We start from the raw sequence: 18,944 nt of genomic DNA, 5'->3' as shown, positions 1-18,944 counted from the left end.
CTGGATTACTTGCTGGGCTAGCGAGCTCATGGATTTGTTTTAAATTCTTTTCAGATCACGAGTGGTAGACCGGTGTGGACCTTGAAAGACAGTCTGTAGATGTGGTCTTATTCTGTGTAAAATTAATTCTTATTATTGTCTGTCCTTGTGTCCTTGTATTTTGTATTTTAGACTTCTTGCATCCCAGTATTAAGTACTTTGTAGAGTCTGTAATCATGTAACTTAGTTGGTTCACTATAGTTTTGTCTATCCTGAATTAGGTTCTGAGGCCTTGCAGGTCTACTGGGTTCCTGCCTTGTGGGTCTGCGGCCGTTTCTCTTCGAATCGGGTTCGGCGAGCTGGGTTCTGGGCGTGATAGCAAACATTTAACATAGATCTGAAATAATTATATTTGTGGATGGGGAGTGGTTTTGTAAATACATCAGTCAATTGTTCATCAGTTCCACAATGCTTCAAAATAATCTTCGCATCTGCGACAAGGCCTCTGATAAAATGAAATCTTATATCCATATGCTCAGTTCTTCCATGCATTGTAGGATTTTTTTGTTGTGGATATTGCTAATCTACTATGACAGAAAATCTCAGTTGTTTCAACTTGAACATGCACATGTCTTCAAGTAATCTTTTTAACCATATTGCTTAACATGCTGATGACGTAGTCACTACATACTCTGCCTCCGCTGTTGATAAAGCAGTTACCTCTTGCTTCTGAGAACTCCATGTAATTGCACTGGTACCTAGCATAAACACACTTCCTGAAGTGCTTCTTCGATCATGTAATGATCCTTCCTAGTCGCTGTTAGTAAACACAATTATTTTAAAGTTTGAAGTTCTTCCATACCAAAGGCTAAAGTTAATTGTTTCTGTAATGTAGCATAGAACTCTCTTGGCTACAGGATATTGAAGTTTTGTAGGATTGCTCATGTACCTGGATACCATGCTGACAAAAAATGAAATATCTGGTCTGGTGTGGACCAAATAATTCAATCCTCTAGTTAGGCTTTTGTACATCTTTGCATCTATATTCCCACTACCATGTTTTGCTTACATTTTCTCTGCATTCTTTGGAGTCAAAACCTTCTTACACTATTGCATGTTAAACTTGTTTAATAAATTTTCTGCATACTTACTTTGACTAACAAATATTCCTTCATTCCCTTGTCTCACTTCCAGCCCAAGAAAATAGTGCATTAGTCCCATATTACTCATTTCTAAAGTGTTCATCATTCCTGCTTTAAACTCATCAATTAACAATTGCGAGGATCCCAAATAAATAATTTCGTCAACATACAAACAAACCAATAACATACCATTTCTTTCTTTCTCCTTCTTGTATCAAGTAGGTTCATTTACACTTCATTCAAACCCATGATGTATGAAATAGTGATCTATCTTTCTATAACAAGCTCTTGGAGCTTGTTTCAAACCATTTAAACCCTTTCTTAATTTATAGACTTTATCTTCACTTCCTTCAAACATAAATCCATTTGGTTGATCAATAAACACATCTTCTTGAAGCTCTCCATTCAAAAAAGCACTTTGCACATCAAGTTGATAAATTGGCCATTGTTGTTGTGATAATAGTGCGAGAAGAACTCTTACTGTTTCCAACCTTGCAACCGGTGAGAAGGACTCCTCAAAGTTCACTCCTTGCACCTGTGAATACCCCTTTGCCACTAAGCTTTCTTACTGGCTTTGAACAATTTCATTTGCATGAAATTTTGTTTTGAATATCCATTTTAAGCCAATGGTATCCTTTTCTTCTGGTAGATCACAAAGTTCCCATGTTTTATTTTTCAGAATTACTATGATTTCTTCTTTCATAGCTTCTTACTATTATTCCTTTGAAGCGGCTTCTTCATAGGTGGTTAGGAACAAGATTCATATAATTCTTTTAAAATTCTGACCTTTGAAACTGGAGTTTCTACATCTGAGGAATTATTGTCGATTGTACTTATTGAATTGTCATTGTTTGGTGTGGTCCCACCATTTGAATTGTTATTGCTTGATGTGGCCTCACCATTGGAATTGTTATTACTTGATATGAGTAACGGATCTGCAGCAACTTCAATTCAAATCCTCTCTTGAGTTTTTGCTTCAATATTCCAATCCCATTTTGCATCCTCATTGAATACAACATCTCTGCTTTTTATAATTTTTCCATTCACTGCATTATAAAAACGAATGCCTTTGATTCATTTGAATAACCAATGAATATTCATTTCATTGATTCATCATCTAACTTTTGTCTATTGTGAGAATTTATCATGGAGTATGCTATGCAGCCAAATATTCTCAAATAATTACGAGAAGGCTTCATATCTTTCCAAGCTTCAAAAGGAGTAATATCTTGCACTGCTCTTGTTGGTGATAAATTCAGTAAATGCACTGTTGTTACTACTGCCTCAACCCAAAAATAATTAGGAAGATCATTCTCCATCAACAAACATCGAGCCATTTCAACCACAGTTCGATTCTTCCTCTCCACAACCCCATTTTGCTCAGGCGTATAGGGTGTTGCTAGTTGCCTTTGTATCTGATAAGTGCTTGTGTGATATTAATGCGAAGCATTCTTTCCTTATGTTGAGCATTACTCTTCTAGGGTTTTACACTAATATGTGTGTTTTTATGTCACTTTCGTGCAGGTAGGGTTGTGAGGCCGTTTATGAAGAAAAGAAGCCAATGTGGATCATAATGCACTGATTTTGGGGGAAATCTTGCTAAAATTCAAACGCGAAGACATAGGTCGGGTGTGAGATGCTAGAGTGTGTGCCAACCTCCTTGTATTCGAGTTGGCACATCCATTTGGAGGGGCACAAGGGCAGTCACACTCGAGCATTCCGACTTATGCACATAGAACAAGAGCTCCACCAACTAGTCTATCATTGAAGAAGCAAGTGATCCACGACGTGAATGTGTGCCGATTTGCGTTACCCCGATGAAAGCACAGATTTGGAAAGCTATTCAGGCAGGATACTGTAACAACACTGTAGCAAAGTAATGTAGCAGCACTGTTCACAACTGGCCGGGAAAACAGGAATTCAGAGAACCCACATGGGCGTGTGGAAATTATCCACGCCCGTGTGGAAATTCCACATGGGCGTGTGAAAGATCCACATGCCCGTGTGGTCGCCCGATTCCAGCCCTATTTAAAGCCGATTCAGCCCCGATTTCAACATTCTTTTCTCCATCTTTCCCCCAACTCGAGAGAGGGCTTCGGCTAGGGTTTTGAGGGGTATTGGCTAAGGTTTTGGAGAAGTTCTATGGCTCCGACATCGTCATTACTTAGGAAGAAGTTTGGTAGGGGAGCTTCCGTCGAGGCGTATCCTATACCGGACGAGGGAATCCTTGGACGACGAGTAGAGGAATTTCTACAAGACCATAGACACGACCATCGAGGGGGTTTCTTTATGGATTCATTGCTTTTACATTCTATTTCTTTGATTGTACTTAGCTCCGTGGAGAGCTAAACCCCTAGTGGGTACTTGGGTATTTGTGAACCCTAAGATATATTTGTTTCATTGAATCTTTTTATTATGCTTTCAATTAATTGATGTTTGTTGTGAGTTCCAACCTTGAATGTTTGATTGTATGAATGATAAGTGCTTGTGCGATATGAATGCGAAGTGTTCATTCCTTATGTTGAGCATTACTTTTCTCAGGTTTTTACATTAATATGTGTGTTTTTATGTTATTTTTATGTAGGTAGGGTTGTGAGGCCGAGTATGAAGGAAATAGGCCAATGTGGATCATAATGCACCTATTTTGGAGGAGATCTTGCTAAGGTTCAAACGCGAAGACATAGGTCAGGTGTGAGATGCTAGAGTGTGTGCCAACCTCCTCGCATTTGAGTGAGCATATCCATTTGGAGGGGCACAAAGGCAGTCACACTCGAACATTCCGACTTATGCATATAAGAACAAGAGCTCCACCAACATGTATATCATTGAAGAAGCAAGTGATTCATGACGTGAACGTGTGCCAGTTTGCGTTACCCCGATGAAAGTATGGAATTGGGAAGTTATTCAGGTCGAAGACTGTAGCAGAGAACTATAGAAAACACTGTAGCAGCACTGTTCACAGCCGGCCGAGAAATCAGAGAAACAGAGAATCCACACGGGCGTGTAGAAATTATTCACGCCCGTGTGGAAATTCCGCACGGGCGCGTGTACCGTCCATGCCCGTGGAGTTGCCCGATTCCAGCCCTATATAAAGCCGATTCAGCCCTGATTTTGGTATTCTTTTCTCCATCTTTTCCCCAACTTGAGAGAGGGCTTCGGCTAGGGTTTTGAGGGGTATTGGCTAGGGTTTTGGAGAGGTTCTACGGCTCCGACATCGCGCATCGTTTGGAAGAAGGTTATTGGGAGAGCTTTCATCGGCATCGATGCGGTGAGGTGTATCCTAGGTCGGACAAAGGATCCCTTGCGACGAGTAGAAGACTCTCCACAAGACCATCGACACGACCATCGAGGAGGTTTCTTTATGGATTCATTACTTTTACATTTGATTTCTTTGATTGTACTTAGCTCCATGGAGAGCTAAACCCCTAGTGGGTACTTGGCTGATTGTGAACCCTAGGATGTATTCGTTTCTTTGAAATTCTTTATTATGCTTTCAATAAATTGATGTTTATTGTGAGTTCCAACCTTGAATGCTTGATTGCATGAACATTTCCCCTAAATTGTCACTAGGGTTGAGAGTTCTTGTTGGTAACCTTGTGAGTGAGTGACACACCACGAGCGTTAGACAAAGCTAGGTTGGAGAGGGTTGACAGGGTGAGTCGAGAGGTACTGGAGCGTCCCCTTTCCCCTCCGACGTGATAGATTCTACCTCCGTTCCTCGAGTTCTTTGCGGCCATAATAGAGTGAATGTTCTAAGGGATGAACCTCCAGCTGGGGGCCTAGTTGCGGCGTGCAATGGGTGAAGCGTTGAGAGGATCTTAGTATCTAGGGCTTAATTGTGGCTAGGGACCTTCACGCTGGAACAAAGGGTTAGGTCTAAATCTAGGAAGAGATTTATCACTTGGAATCCCTAGAGCTCATTGCAACTCTATCGAGTGCGAGGTGTTGAGATTGTTCGATTTCTCCTCCGGGACATGTATAGAGTTAGGCATAGTTGACCTTAGATTTGGGACTATGTATGTAAGGATTTCCACAACTCACCATTGCATTGATTAGGAAGCATAATAGAGAGTTCTTGCACTTTGGAAGCGATTATCCTAGGTGAAGCATCATCCGAGTACCCCATCTTTATCGATTGCCTTACCTTCTCCTTACTTTTGCTCTCTTACTTGTTGCTTTTAATTGCTGAGAATTGAATCATTATCACACTCCTTATCATTGATCTTTCACATAGCTAAGAATCGAATTAAGTGTATTTACTCCCTACTCCTTGTGGATTCGATCCCGCTCACTCGGGATTATTACTTCGACAAACCCATGCACTTGCGGGATATACGCAAGGGGACCTTGTCAAGTTTTTGGCGCCGTTGCCGGGGAGCTAGGCGTTTAGAGATACTTTGCACTTTGTTTTCTTAGCTATTTCACCACACATTCTAATTCATATCTTCTTATTCTATCATCGTTCTGATTGTCTTTTTCTTTCTTTTTGGTGCAGCTCCAGGTTATGACCCGAGGGAATCCATCAATATTGATTGAAGGAGACCCTGAGCTTGAACGTACACTTAGAAAAAAAAAGGAAAGAACCTGTGCAAGAACAACATAATCCAGCTGATTTGGAAGTAGAAGGATCTGAAAACATGGCACAACAAAATGAGCAACAATGAACACTATCCGATTATGCCAGACCTTCAGTGTTGGGGACACAATCGAGTATTGTGCGTTCCCCAATTACAGCTCAGAACTTCAAACTAAAGCCGGCATTCATCCATATGCTGCAGCGGAGTGAAGCGTTGAGGCGATCTTTTTATGTAGGGCTTAATTGTGGTTAGGGACCTTCCACCTGGACCAAAGGGTTAGGTCTATAATTAGGAAGAGATTTATCACTTGGAATCCCTAGAGCTCATTGCAACTCTATTCGAGTGCGAGGTTGAGAGGTTATCTAATCTCTCCTCCGGGACATGTATAGAGTTAGGCATAGTTAACCTTATATTTTGGACTATGTATTTAAGGATTTCCATGACTCACCATTGCATTGATTAGGAAGCATAATAGAGGGTTCTTGCACTTGAAACAATTATCCTAGGCGGAGCATTATCCGAGTACCCCATCTTTATCGATTGTCTTACCTCCTCCTTTACTCATGCTCTCTTATTTGTTGCTTTTACTTTTGAGAATTGAATCATTGTCACACTTATCACTATTGATCTTTCACATAGCTAAGAAGCGGATTAAGTGTTTTTATTCCCTACTCCCTGTGGATTCGATACCTGCTCATCCGGGATTATTTCTTCGACAAACCCGTGCACTTGCGGGATATACGCAAGGGGACCTTGTCAGTATCCCATTCTTGGCACAAAATATCTTGAATTTATTAGAAAGAAATTCCCCTCCTATGTCTGAACCCAAGATCTTCATATTCCTGCCAGATGCATTCTCCACTAAAGCCTTGAATCTTCTGAATTCTTCAAAGACTTGGGACTTGAATTTGATGAAGTATACCCAAGTCATTTGAGTATACTCATCTGTAAACAATAAATAGTATTTGTTACCTCCAAGAGAAGTTGTTTGCATAGGACAACATACGTTTGCATGTATAAGTTCGAGTGGTGTTGATGCTCACTAACTTGCATTTTTTTGGAAAAGTCCTCTGATTTTGTTTCCCATAAATACAAGCCTCACATACTTCATCTTGATCAATTTGAGGTAAACCAAATACCATCTCCTTCTTGCTGAGAAGTTCAAACCTTTCGAACTGAGATACGCATATCTTAAGTGCCATAGTGTAGATGAGTTTTGTTCAGTTAAGACCAAGCGAACATTTCTTATTCTTGAACGATCAAGTTAAAACATTTTGTTTATTGTCATTTGTACTTTGGCTACTAATTGCCTAGTCTCTGCATCTTTAATATAGAATGTTTCATTTGAAAATAAGACTGAATACCTACTGAATATTAGTTGGCAAACACTTAATAAATTATATGCAAGATTAGGAACATAATGAACTTTGTGCAGTAAATTCACTTGCCCTTGTGATGTTGTGAAAGCCACAGTCCCTTCTCCATTTACTTGCATTTTTTTATCATTGCCCAACTTCACCTTTTTCCTCTTTGATTCATCCAACTCACTAGAAAATTCTCTTTTGTGAGTCATATGATTAGAGCACCCACTATCTATCAACCATGGTTCATCTATACCTTCTTTTTTCCCATTATTTGCCATGAACAAATTTGATTATGCATTGCTTTTTACCACATTCACAACTTTATCTTTATACCAGCAATCTGCTTTAATATGCCTATATTTCCTGCAGTGATGACATTGCTTGCACATTGCTTTTGTAATTTCTTTGATCTTGATTGAACTGCCTTTGTTCGATGTTCCTTCCTCTACCTCTTCCATGACTCCGGGCTCTATAAAAACCTCTTCCTTGGCCTCTTCCTACTGGATTTTCATGGTGCTTTAAACTGGAGGCTTAAAAAGCCTTCTCTTCTGATTTTTCTATAGATTTATTAAGCCTCATGACAACGCCCCTTGTGTGTTACCCGCAAGTGCACGGATTTGTTAAGTAATAAATCCTAGGTGAGTGGGGTATTGTATCCATAGGGAGTAGGGAATAAAAATACTTAAATTGCTACTTAACCATGTGAAAGTGAACAATGATAGTATCGATAAAATGTAGTGAAAACAAAGATAAAAAAGGAAACAAGAATGAGAGGCAAATGTAAGTGAGAGGTAAGGCAATCGTTAGAAGTGGGGTACTCGGGCGATGATCCAGCTAGGATTAATGTTTCAAGTGCAAGACCAACTATTATACTTCCTAATTAATGCTCAATGACTCGTGGAAATCCTTAATCACAAGGTCCCAAATCTAAGGTCAATCGTGACTAACTCTACACTATGTCCCGGCGGAGAAATCGGTCAATCTCAACACCTCACACTATGTAAAGTTGCATGGAGTTCTAGGGAATCCAAGTGATAAACCCTCTTCCTATGTATAGACCTAACCCTTTGGTCCAGGCGAAATGCCCCTAGTCACATCTAAGCCCCAGACACTAGAGTCACTTCAATGCTTCACTATGTTGCTCGCACAACTAAGCCCCAGTGAAGTTCATCCTCTAGAACTTCACTCTATTGTGACTGTAAAGAACTCAAGGAAATGGAGGTAGGATAAATCACATTGGAGGGGAAAGGGGACGCTCCGCTACCTCTTGACTCACCCTCTCATCCCTCTCCAATCAAGCAATGTCTAACCCTCGTAGTGTGTCACTCATCTACAATGGTAACCAAGATCGACTCTCAACCCTAGTGTCACTCTATGGGAGAAATCATTCCACAAGCACTCATGATTGGAACTCAATTGAAACATCAATTAAGGAAAGCATAATAAAAGATCAATGAAACAATAACATCCTAGGGTTTACAAAATCCAAGTACCCACTAGTGGGTTTAGCTCTCCATTGAGTACAATACAATCAACAATGAAATCGAAAGTAAAAACAAGTGCTCCATAAGAAAAACCGCTCAGTAGTTGTGTTGATGGTCTTGTGGAGTAACCAAGTCTTCTCTAAAAGTCATCTTGTCCGGCCTAAGGCATACCTTGCAGGATCTGTGTCGATGAAAACTCCCCCAATAACCTTCTTCCAAGTGAATCGCGGTGTCAAATCCCTCAAACCACTCCAAAGACTTGCCAAAAGCCTCTCCAAACCTTAACCGACGGCCTCCCAAACGATGGAGAAAAGTGAAAGAGAACAGGGGAAAAAGATTCCCAAAATCAGACTGAAGCGCGGCTTAAATAGAGGTGGAATCGAGCATCCACATGCTCCTGATGATCTACCACACGGCCATGTGGAATTTCCACACGGGCGTGGGAAATTTCCACATGCCCGTGTGGATTCTCTGGAAATGCTGTTTACGGACGGCTGTGAACAGTGACTGCTATAGTACTTGCTATGATGTTTTGCTATAGTAGCCTGCTATAGTACTCGGCCAAAACACTCCCAATTCCACACTTTTCATTGAGACAACATAAACGGGCACACATTTATGCCATAGACCGCAACTCTTCTTCAATCAAAGGCTTCGTTGGTGAAAATCTTGTTATCAATGCACAAGTCGGGATACGCAAATGTGACTGCCTTTGTGCCCCTCCAACTCATTGTAATGATTTGAATTCATGGAGGTTGGCACACATTCACGTATCCTGGAGTCCGACTTGTGTTTTCGCGTTTGTTCCTTCCAAGATAACACCAAATAGTGCGTTTATGATCTAGTTTTGGTTTCTTTTCTCAATACTTAGCTTCACAACCCAACATACGCAAAAGAACACAAATACACAGGTATTAGCGGTTAAAACTGCTAAAAGTAATGCTTATCATAAGGAAAGAACACTTCAAATTCTTATCACACAAGCACTTATCAAACTCCCCCACACTTAAGCTTTTGCTTGTCCTCAACAAAGAAATACACATTGAAACATAGAAGAAGGAAATATTGAAAGTTCTTGGCCTTAGGTTCACCAAAACATGCAAGGAGAGCATTCTACAAGTAAGGGAAATTTTAACACTAAATACGAAAAATCAATGCTCTAGCCAAAAACTCGAATAAAAAAGGACAACAAACCCGAAATCATGTAAGTGTGTGTATACTCACTCAATTCAACCCAAAGTATACTCCTCAAAGTCCTAAGTATAAGGGACTTATTTATCTACAAAATATAAAAAAATAAAAAGATGGTAGTAGCTTCACACATCCTCTAAGGTAGCCCTTTCCCAAGTGGCTGCTAAGGTGGCTTTCACATTTTTGAGGTGGTAGCTCTTTCTACCGGGGTGGTAGCTTTCACTCATCCTATGAGATAGCTCTTTCTCTCATTAGGGCAAAACTAGTATCCAACTTATGAGAGTAGCTACATAAAACATAGGTGGTAGCTCTTTCCACCCCTAATGCACAAACAACAAATATATTTTTTTCAGCAGAATTAACAAAAGAAGTAATACTAACTAGTCCCTTTAACATTAAGCTTGAGTTTCCAAAAGAAATTAAAGAGCGAGTAGTGCAACAAGTGCCATTCGGGCAAAAAATTCCTAGAAATTCAAGTAAAAACTAGAGCATGAGAATATTCAATGTTAAAAATTCTCCTAAACTCAAGGATATAATCATTGCAACTAGGGTGAACCACCATTGGCTATGTGAGCATGTATGTAAATCAAAAGTTATATAAAAGACATGTGCAACGTGAACTCCTCCCCACACTTAAGTTGTACATTTTTCCCAATGTGCACATGCAAGCTCACTAATAGTGTATATCAATCAAGAATATATGTGGGAGAAGCAATCAGAACAATACTCCCCTAACTCCTAGTATTACTTGTGATGGAGCTAAATCCTTGGGAGTGATGTTCCAACGGGTTGTGAAGCACACATGGCCAAGTGCCAAAACACCTTGGCCGTGTCCATGACTAGTTCTCATTCCCATACTGACAAGACCATCTGCACGCATACACAAAGGGATTCAATGAAGTTCAATAAAAACAAAAACAACTCGAGTATATGAAAGAGAGCAATGAATACAACTCGAGACAACAAAACGAAAAGAACATATAAACTCAGAAGGAAAATCCTTTCGGAATGTACATGTCTAAAATAAAATGCAGAAATAAAGAAATGAAAAAAATGCATCAAGTTTCGGTGTCGCCCTCTAGCGCTGCTACTACTGCTGGATAGTTGAAAGGTGCCGGTGGATCAGGTGATGGTGAGGATGATGGGGCTGTAGGGGTTTGAGGTCTCAGAAAAAATAATGAGGCAACGTCTCGCTCAAGAATCTACTGTAATGTATCAAAACGTGCCATAAACTCTGTGTAATATGTGGCCTGTGTAGCCTAGACCTCAGTGATCTCTGTCCGTAGCACCCCCACCGCACTCCCAGCCTCTCAAAATGATCATAGGCTCGAGACAGTGAAAACATGCATACTAGGGGGGCTCCTTGGTCTCCATCGGTGTCGGCTGGGGTTCGGGGACAGGCTGAGAAGCCTCAGCATCATCACCTTCACCCTTGAATATCTCTGGGGCGGGTGTAATCAAAGTATATACTCCGGATTGGACACTGTGAACCATCGCCATCAGCCTCATTGTCTCTATGCCCAGGGGAGCATGTATACTCGCCTTCTCGGCCCCTCGAATCGTGTCCAGGAGACCCATACTCATAACTAGTCTCGTAATCTAGGGGCCCGAGAATATCACTCCTAATCTGACATACTACTCCTAATGTCGTATATACTCCGCCAGGATGTGTCCAAGGTGGATGGGCGTACCCTGAACCATCGAGTAGAGATATAGCAGATCTTGCCGGCTCAGGACACCGGTACTGTCACCATGGCCATTCACTGACCTGCTCATAATGACATGCAAGTATTGATATGCAGGTCAAGAAAGGCATATGGCCTTGGAAACTCCTGGCTCATACTGGCCCTAACCGCATAACACTGCATACGCTCTCTGCGGGGTCAAGGTGCCAGGATAATTTGTCGGCAGCTGAGCGTACTAATTAGTGTCTTTGAACGCCTCATCATACAACCCAAGTAGAATCGAAAACTGAGAGATGCTCATGCTATGGTGATGCCCAAATGCTCTAAACTGAACTGCGTCAAGGCTGTCGAATCTCTCGTAAGATCTGTCAAACTCAAATGATGACAAAACCTCCCGAGCAAGTACAGGAATGGCTGGCTCCCTAATAGATAGTAATTACCTCTAACCACCGATTGAAACGAGATCCTCAACCTCATCCGGTAACTCAGCTCCCTACTGTAAAACCTGCAATACACTTGTGTCTAGGAAGCAAGTCTGTCCAAATCGAAGCTTCGATAAACGCTCAAACCGAGCCTGATGCTCGGGAATAACGAACTTAGTGCGCTCTGTCTCAGGGGACTGCTCTCTGGGATGTTTGCTGGCTGCGATGTTAGTCCTAGGTGCCATATCTACAAGAATTAAAAATAAATCAATTAAATTGGCTAACAAGAACAATGTTGTAGGAGTCCACACGCCCCTGTGGAAATTCCACACGCCTGTGTGGATCCACGGGGCGTGAAAAATGCACGGTTACACTCTAAAAATGAACAAATACATCATTATATCCCTTTTAATTTCTTTTTAAGCATGCATACCCCTTCTAATTGTGGAAACGAAGCAACATACACTAGTGTCATCGATTAAAATCAAGAATTAATGAAGAAAAGAAGGGAAGAGGGTTTACCGACTAGTAAAAGATGTACAACTTAAAATCAGCCGGAAAAATCAAGTAAAATCGTTCTAAAATGATGATGCAAGGTCGGGCGAGTGAGTGTGTGTGTTTTCTGAGCAGTTGAGAGTGTGAAGGTGGAGAAACTCGAATAGATTTTTAAAGAAAACCAGCGACTCTATAGTTTCTGTACATCCACACGGGCGTGTGGATATTACCCATGCCCGTGTGACTTCACAGGAGAGCTTCACAGGGGCAGATGCATGCCCCTGTGTGCTATCGAGAAAACACTCAAGTCTCTCTGAATGCATACACACGGGTGTGCGGAAAATACCCACTCCCGTGCGCCTGACACACAGGAGCATCCCCACGCCCTTGTGGCTTCTCTGTCCAACCCGAGAAAACTCTAAGTGTTTCACACGCCCGTGCGGAAATTCCCCACGGGCGTGGACTTATACAGGGCCAGTTCACAGGGGCACACCCCTGTGTATTCTAGCGATGGAAGAGAGTTCCTCTGCAGAGATCCACACGGGCGTGCGGAATTCACCCATACCCGTGTGTTAATCATAGGGTCATCCACAGGGGCAAGTCCATCTTGCTGTGTCTTCTAGGGAAAAATCTCTAAATCTCTGCAGAAAGACACATGCCCATGTGGAAATTACCCACGGGCATGTGTACCTCACAAGGTCATTCACAGGGGCGAATCCATGCCCATGTGCCTTCTCTGGATGAGCTCTCAGTAGAGACCCACGGGCGTGTGGAAATTCCACAAGCCCGTGCATTTTCTCTGGATGCCTTAGGAGAACTGCAGGCTTTGTAGAAAATTCGTGCACATATAAAAAGACTCAGAGCCTCTTTCTAGCATGCAAAATATACCAGTGAAAAACACGAAACATGCTCAAACGACCAACAACTTCGCCATAGATGTTTAAGCACATGATAACACCAACTCATCCACAATAGAATCACAGCGATGCATCAAAATATATAGACACCAACACTCAACATCTTATTCATGCAAACACTAAACTAACAACTAACAAAACGGTAAATGCTTGAGTTGCCTCCCAAGAAGCGCTTGTTTAACGTTACTTAGTTTAGCATACCTTTTCTTACCTCACAGGGGCTCATAGATGAAGGTTTTCCTCTTACCCATGACATGAAAGCATGATGAGCAAAGCCTCTTAAAGGTAGAGGAAGAGTTGTCGATCTTGTTACCACTTAAGGGCTTGTCACCTTTGTTCCCTTCATGCACATCCCCAATAGCCTTGGGGCATTTCTTATGGCATTTTCTCATTTGCTTCATCTTCCAGAGCATATTTTTCATGATCCCCGGAGTAGGTAGTACTTTCTCCTCCATACCAAGCATCATCAATTCCTTGTTCTCCTCGTCTTAATCTAGCAACCCCTCGTATGGGTCCGAATTCAACATTTCCTGCACATATTCATCGATTAGTTCATCAGTAGTTTCAAGAAAATTTAAAGTATCATCAAAGTTAAGAGAATGTTGCATGACTTTGGCGAGGCGATATGTGAGCTTGTCATCTCCAACCCTCAGTGTCAACTCCCCACCGTCCATGTCGATCAATGCCTTGAAAGTACGCAGGAATGGCCTCCCAAGTATCAAAGGAACATCTGCATCCTCATTGACATCCAACACTATGAAGTCTACAGGAAATATGTACTTGTCCACCTTGACAAGCACATCTTTAATGATGCCCCTCGGATGTGTTACCGTCCTGTCCGCCAATTGCAAAATCATCCGAGTGGGCCTAGGCTCTCCTAAGCCTAACTTTTGAAAGAAAGAGTATGTCATGACATTGATACTGGCTCCTGAGTCTGCCAATGCCATCTCTTCACCCAAGTTGTCAATGTTGCACGGGATAATAAAACTTCCTGGGTCTTTCTTCTTGTTTTGCATATTCTTTTGCAAGACCGCCGAACAAGAGGCATCTAAGATCACCGATGCACTCTCTTCCAACTTCCCCTTGTTGGTCAATAGATCTTTCAAGAACTTAGCATACAGAGGCATTTGAGACAATGCCTCCAAAAAAGGAATATTGATGTGCAATTGCTTGAATAAACCCAAGAACGTTTTGTATTGCTGATAATTTTGGTTGTTCTTCAATCTAGAGGGATAAGGGATTCTTGGCATGTAAGGTAGGGATGCCACCTCCTTCTCCTTAGTTGCTCTCTTCTCAACCTCTACGACCTCCGGTGCTTCAGCATTGGTCTTCTCACATGGAACCTATCTTCAACCTCATGACCACTTCTCAAAGTGATCACCTTCACATGCTCTCGTGGGTTGGTTTCAGTGTTACTTGGTAAGCTTCCTTGTGGTCTCTCCGATAGAGACTTCATGATTTGCCCGACTTGATTTTCTAGTTTATGTAATGAAGTGGTATGGTTGCGAAGTATAGCCTCGACCAATTGAAACCATGTATCTGATGATTGAACAAATCGGGTCAAGACTTTCTCTAAGTCGGTCATCCGGGTCTCCAAACCTGAAACTCTATTTCCATGTTTGGGGCTTTGATGAGTGTCTAAATGTAGATGTTTTCATGTGTATATCGTATTCACTTTGCATGTATTTTGTGAGGTTTGATGCCCGATTTGCGCTTAATCGTCTATTATTTGCTTTGTAGGGCATAAGGAAGCCATGGAGAACAAGAAGATATCATTTGGGCGAAAAGAGAAGAAAACAGGAATTTCATACTACCCCCATACTACCTAGTATGGGGGCCGTATGCACTGTAGTAGCGGATTGATTTGGAGTGTCTGCCCAGATTTCCATACTACCCAGTATGGGGGCCGTATGCACCCCGTATGGATCACGAATCTAGGGTTTTTGGGTGCTATACGACCCCCATACGACCCGTATGCCTCGGGGGGTATAAATACCAACTTTTAGGGCAGAAAAAGGGGACTTTTTGCTGGACCTTTTCTTGGCCGATTTTGGGGAGATCACTTGGGAGATTTTGGGCCACCTTGGGAAGGAGAAGAATGGCAAGGAAGCTAGAAGATCATTCAAGCCCAAGGTCCAAGACTCTCAAGGAAAGAAGGCAACATCATTCAAGGGGAGATCTACCACGATTTGAAGGAAGGAGACCCGCGGCTAGAGGAAGCATCATTTGGCACTCCTTTGGTGGGGAAAGCGTCATTCAACACATTCTTCACCTCCTCCTTCACCATTTCATCTAGGGAGTGTCATTTATGCTTTTGTTTCATGTTTTGCTTGTTTGTATTGCTTGTTGTGGGATGATGACACACTAGACCCCCAAGGCCACCTGGTGTTGGTGAACCTTTGGGGGTTTTATCATGTATGTTGGATGATAACTTGTTAATTCCATGCTTGGGTAATTTTGAGATTTAATCCATTGTTTTCATGCTAAGTGCTACACTAAGGAGAAATCCGTAGCTCTTTTATGAGTGATGCATGTAGATGTGACTTGCTCGCATGTATTAGATCATGAATGGATTAGAAGGGGATACTTGTATCATCACGCCGAGAAATCGGTTGTTTGGTAGCCCTCCATGTAGGTTTAATCCGAAGAAGAGTAGGTTTAATCCTAAGTGAGATTTCCTCGTACTCAATTCAATCGTAGGAATATAGATTTGGAAGAAATTCCTATCTATGTTCGTATGGGGTTAGGGTTCAATCGCCGAGAAATTGGGGTTGTTCTAATTTTGGAATCTCATGGTCCATTTTACCCTTGCATCTTTAGATCATCATCCATGTTGCATGATAACCCCTCAAGGGGATCCTCATCCATAGGCCTTTGCATCTCTTTGATTTTCTTGCTTGCTTATTGCTTATTCTCTCTAATTTGGTCATAATCTCGTTTTAGCTTTAATTACATTTAGTAGAGTAAAAATCCATCACTTGAGATCTTAGGCTAGATAATAGCTCGAGAAGGAGTAATAGGAGATCCTTAGCCCCGTGTAATACGATCCTCGCGTCTTCAAGCGAGGTATTACTTGGCGATCCCGTACACTTGGGGGGAAGCAATCAGGCTTGTTGTTGTTGGAAACCCGGCTATGCTATGGCCTTTTACTTCCCTTGGTTACTCCATGAGAAATTTGGGTGATTCCTCCTCCCCTGGTTGTAGGTGTTGCTATAAGGATTGCCTTGGTTTCTCATTGCATTACCCACAAAGTCAATTTGCTCAATGGATGAAGTACCACCAATGGCTATCGAGCAATCGGATGGGGTATATCCTCCCCCACATCCATCATAATTCATTACAACCACCAATCTAGGAGAAGTTAGAGTGTCTAACTTCTTACTCAATGCCTCCACTTGGGCTGCCAACGATGTAACCGCATCGATCTCATGGAGTCCGGCCACTTTCTTCCTTTCCCTTACATTCCATTGGTAGCTATTCATAGCAATTTCTTCTACTAATTGTCGGGCTTCATCGGGGGTCTTATTCCCCATTGTATCTCCTACAGCGGCATCTAGAAGTTGTCTTGTACTTGGATTCAGCCCGTTATAAAAGGTTTGAATGATCATCTAGTCGGGGAATCCATGCTGTGGTCACTTCCGCAAAAAATCCTTGAATCGCTCCCATGTCTCAAACAAGGCCTCGAGCTCCATCTGAACAAATGACGATATCTCATTGTGAAGTTTTGTTGATTTCCCCGGAGGAAAGTACCTTGCAAGAAAAGCTTCGACCATTTCATTCCATGTCATGATGGATGCTCGTGGTAAAGAATACAACCACTGCTTAGCTCTTCCTTTTCGAGTAAAAGAGAAAGCCCTCAATCTAATAGCATCATCCGTAACACCATTGATCTTCAGCATGTCACAAACTTCTAAGAAGTTCTCAATGTGATTGTTTGGATCCTCATCGGCCAAACTATTGAATTGCGCTGACTACTGTATCATCTGGACAAATGCTGGCTTCAGCTCAAAGTTCAGAGCTATAATCGGGGGTTGCACAATGCTAGATTGTATCCCCAATACTGACGGTCTGGCGTAATCAGAGAGTGTTCTCTGTTATTTATTCTGTTCCGCCATATTGTCAGATCCTTTAACTTCCACTTCAGCTAGATTCGACGGTTCTTGCACAGGTTCTTTACCCCTTTCTTCTGAGTATACGTTCAAGTTCAGGATCATCTTCAATTAGTATCGAAGGGTTCCCTCGGGTCATAACCTGGAGCTACACCAAAAGAAAGAAAACAAATTTGAACGATGATAGGATAAGAAGATATGAAATAGAATGAATGAATAGCTAAGATAGAAAAGTACAAAGTATCTCTAAATGCCAACTCCCTGGTAACGGCGCCAAAATCTTGACAATGCCCCTTGCGTGTGACTCGTAAGTGTACGGGTTTGTCAAGTAATAAATCCCTGGTGAGTGAGTTATCATATCTATAGGGTAGTTAATAAAAATACTTAAATTGCTACTTAACCACGTGAAAGTGAACAATGATAGTATCGATAAAATGTAATGAAAACAAAGATAAAAAAGGAAAGAAGAATGAGAGCCAAAAGTAAGTAAGAGGTAAGGCAATCAATAGAAGTGGGGTACTCGGGCAATGCTTCCCCTAGGATTAATGTTTCAAGTGCAAGACCAACTATTATACTTCCTAATCAATGCTCAATGTGTCATGAAAATCCTTAAGCACACGGTCTCAAATCTAAGGTCAACCATGACTAACTCTACACTATATCCCAGCGGAGAAATCGCTCAGTCTCAACACCTCACACTGTGTAAAGTTTCATGTAGTTCTAGGGAATCCAAGTGATAAACCCTCTTCCTATGTATAGACCTAATCCTTTGGTCCAGGCGAAAGGGCCCTAGTCACATCTAAGCCCCATACACTAGAGTCACTTCAACGCTTCACTCTGTTGCTCTCGCAACTGAGCCCCAGCAGAGTTCATCCTCTAGAACTTCACTCTATTATGACCGCAAAGAACTTAAGGAAATGGAGGTAGGATAAATCACAATCGGAGGGGAAAGAGGATGCTTTGCTACCTCTCGACTCACCCTCTCAGCCCTCTCCAATCAAGCAATGTCTAACCCTCATAGTGTGTCACTCATCTACAATGGTTACCAAGATAGACTCTCAACCCTAGTATCACTCTATGGGATAAATTATTCCACAAGTACTCAAGATTGGAACTCAATTGAAACATCAATTAAGGAAAGGATAATAAAAGATCAATGAAATAATAACATCCTAGGGTTTACAAAATCCAAGTACCGACTAGGCGGTTTAGCTTTCCGTGGAGCACAATATAATCAACAGTGAAATCGAAAGTAAAAAACAAGTATTCCATAAGAAAACCCCCTCGGTAGTGGTGTCAATGGTCTTGTGGAGTAGCCAAGTCTTCTCCAAAAGTCCCCTTGTCCGGCCTAAGGCATACCTCGCTGGATCTACGCCGATGAAAACTTCCCCAATAACCTTCTTCCAAGCGAATTGCGGTCTCAAATCCCTCAAACCACTCAAAAGCCTTGCCAAAGCCTCTCCAAACCCTAGTCGACGGCCTCCCAAACGATGGAGAAAAGTGGAAGAGAAGAGAGGGAAAAGATTCCCAAAATTGGGCTGAATCACGGCTTAAATAGGGATGGAATCCTGTATCCACA

General features: G+C 41.8%; 1 non-coding gene across 1 annotated transcript; it reads left to right on the top strand.

Moving 5' to 3' along the window:
* Positions 1-16,874: 16,874 nt before the first annotated feature.
* Positions 16,875-16,981, top strand: LOC120281578. The gene has a single exon (XR_005542716.1). It is a non-coding gene; the product is annotated as a small nucleolar RNA R71 (small nucleolar RNA).
* The last annotated feature ends 1,963 nt before the right edge of the window (positions 16,982-18,944 follow it).

Source organism: Dioscorea cayenensis, chromosome 17 (genome assembly GCF_009730915.1).
Source record: "Dioscorea cayenensis subsp. rotundata cultivar TDr96_F1 chromosome 17, TDr96_F1_v2_PseudoChromosome.rev07_lg8_w22 25.fasta, whole genome shotgun sequence".
In the NCBI taxonomy this organism is placed as follows: domain Eukaryota; kingdom Viridiplantae; phylum Streptophyta; class Magnoliopsida; order Dioscoreales; family Dioscoreaceae; genus Dioscorea; species Dioscorea cayenensis.
Note: the sequence above shows the minus strand (reverse complement) of the source record. Positions and strands in the feature narration are given on the sequence as shown.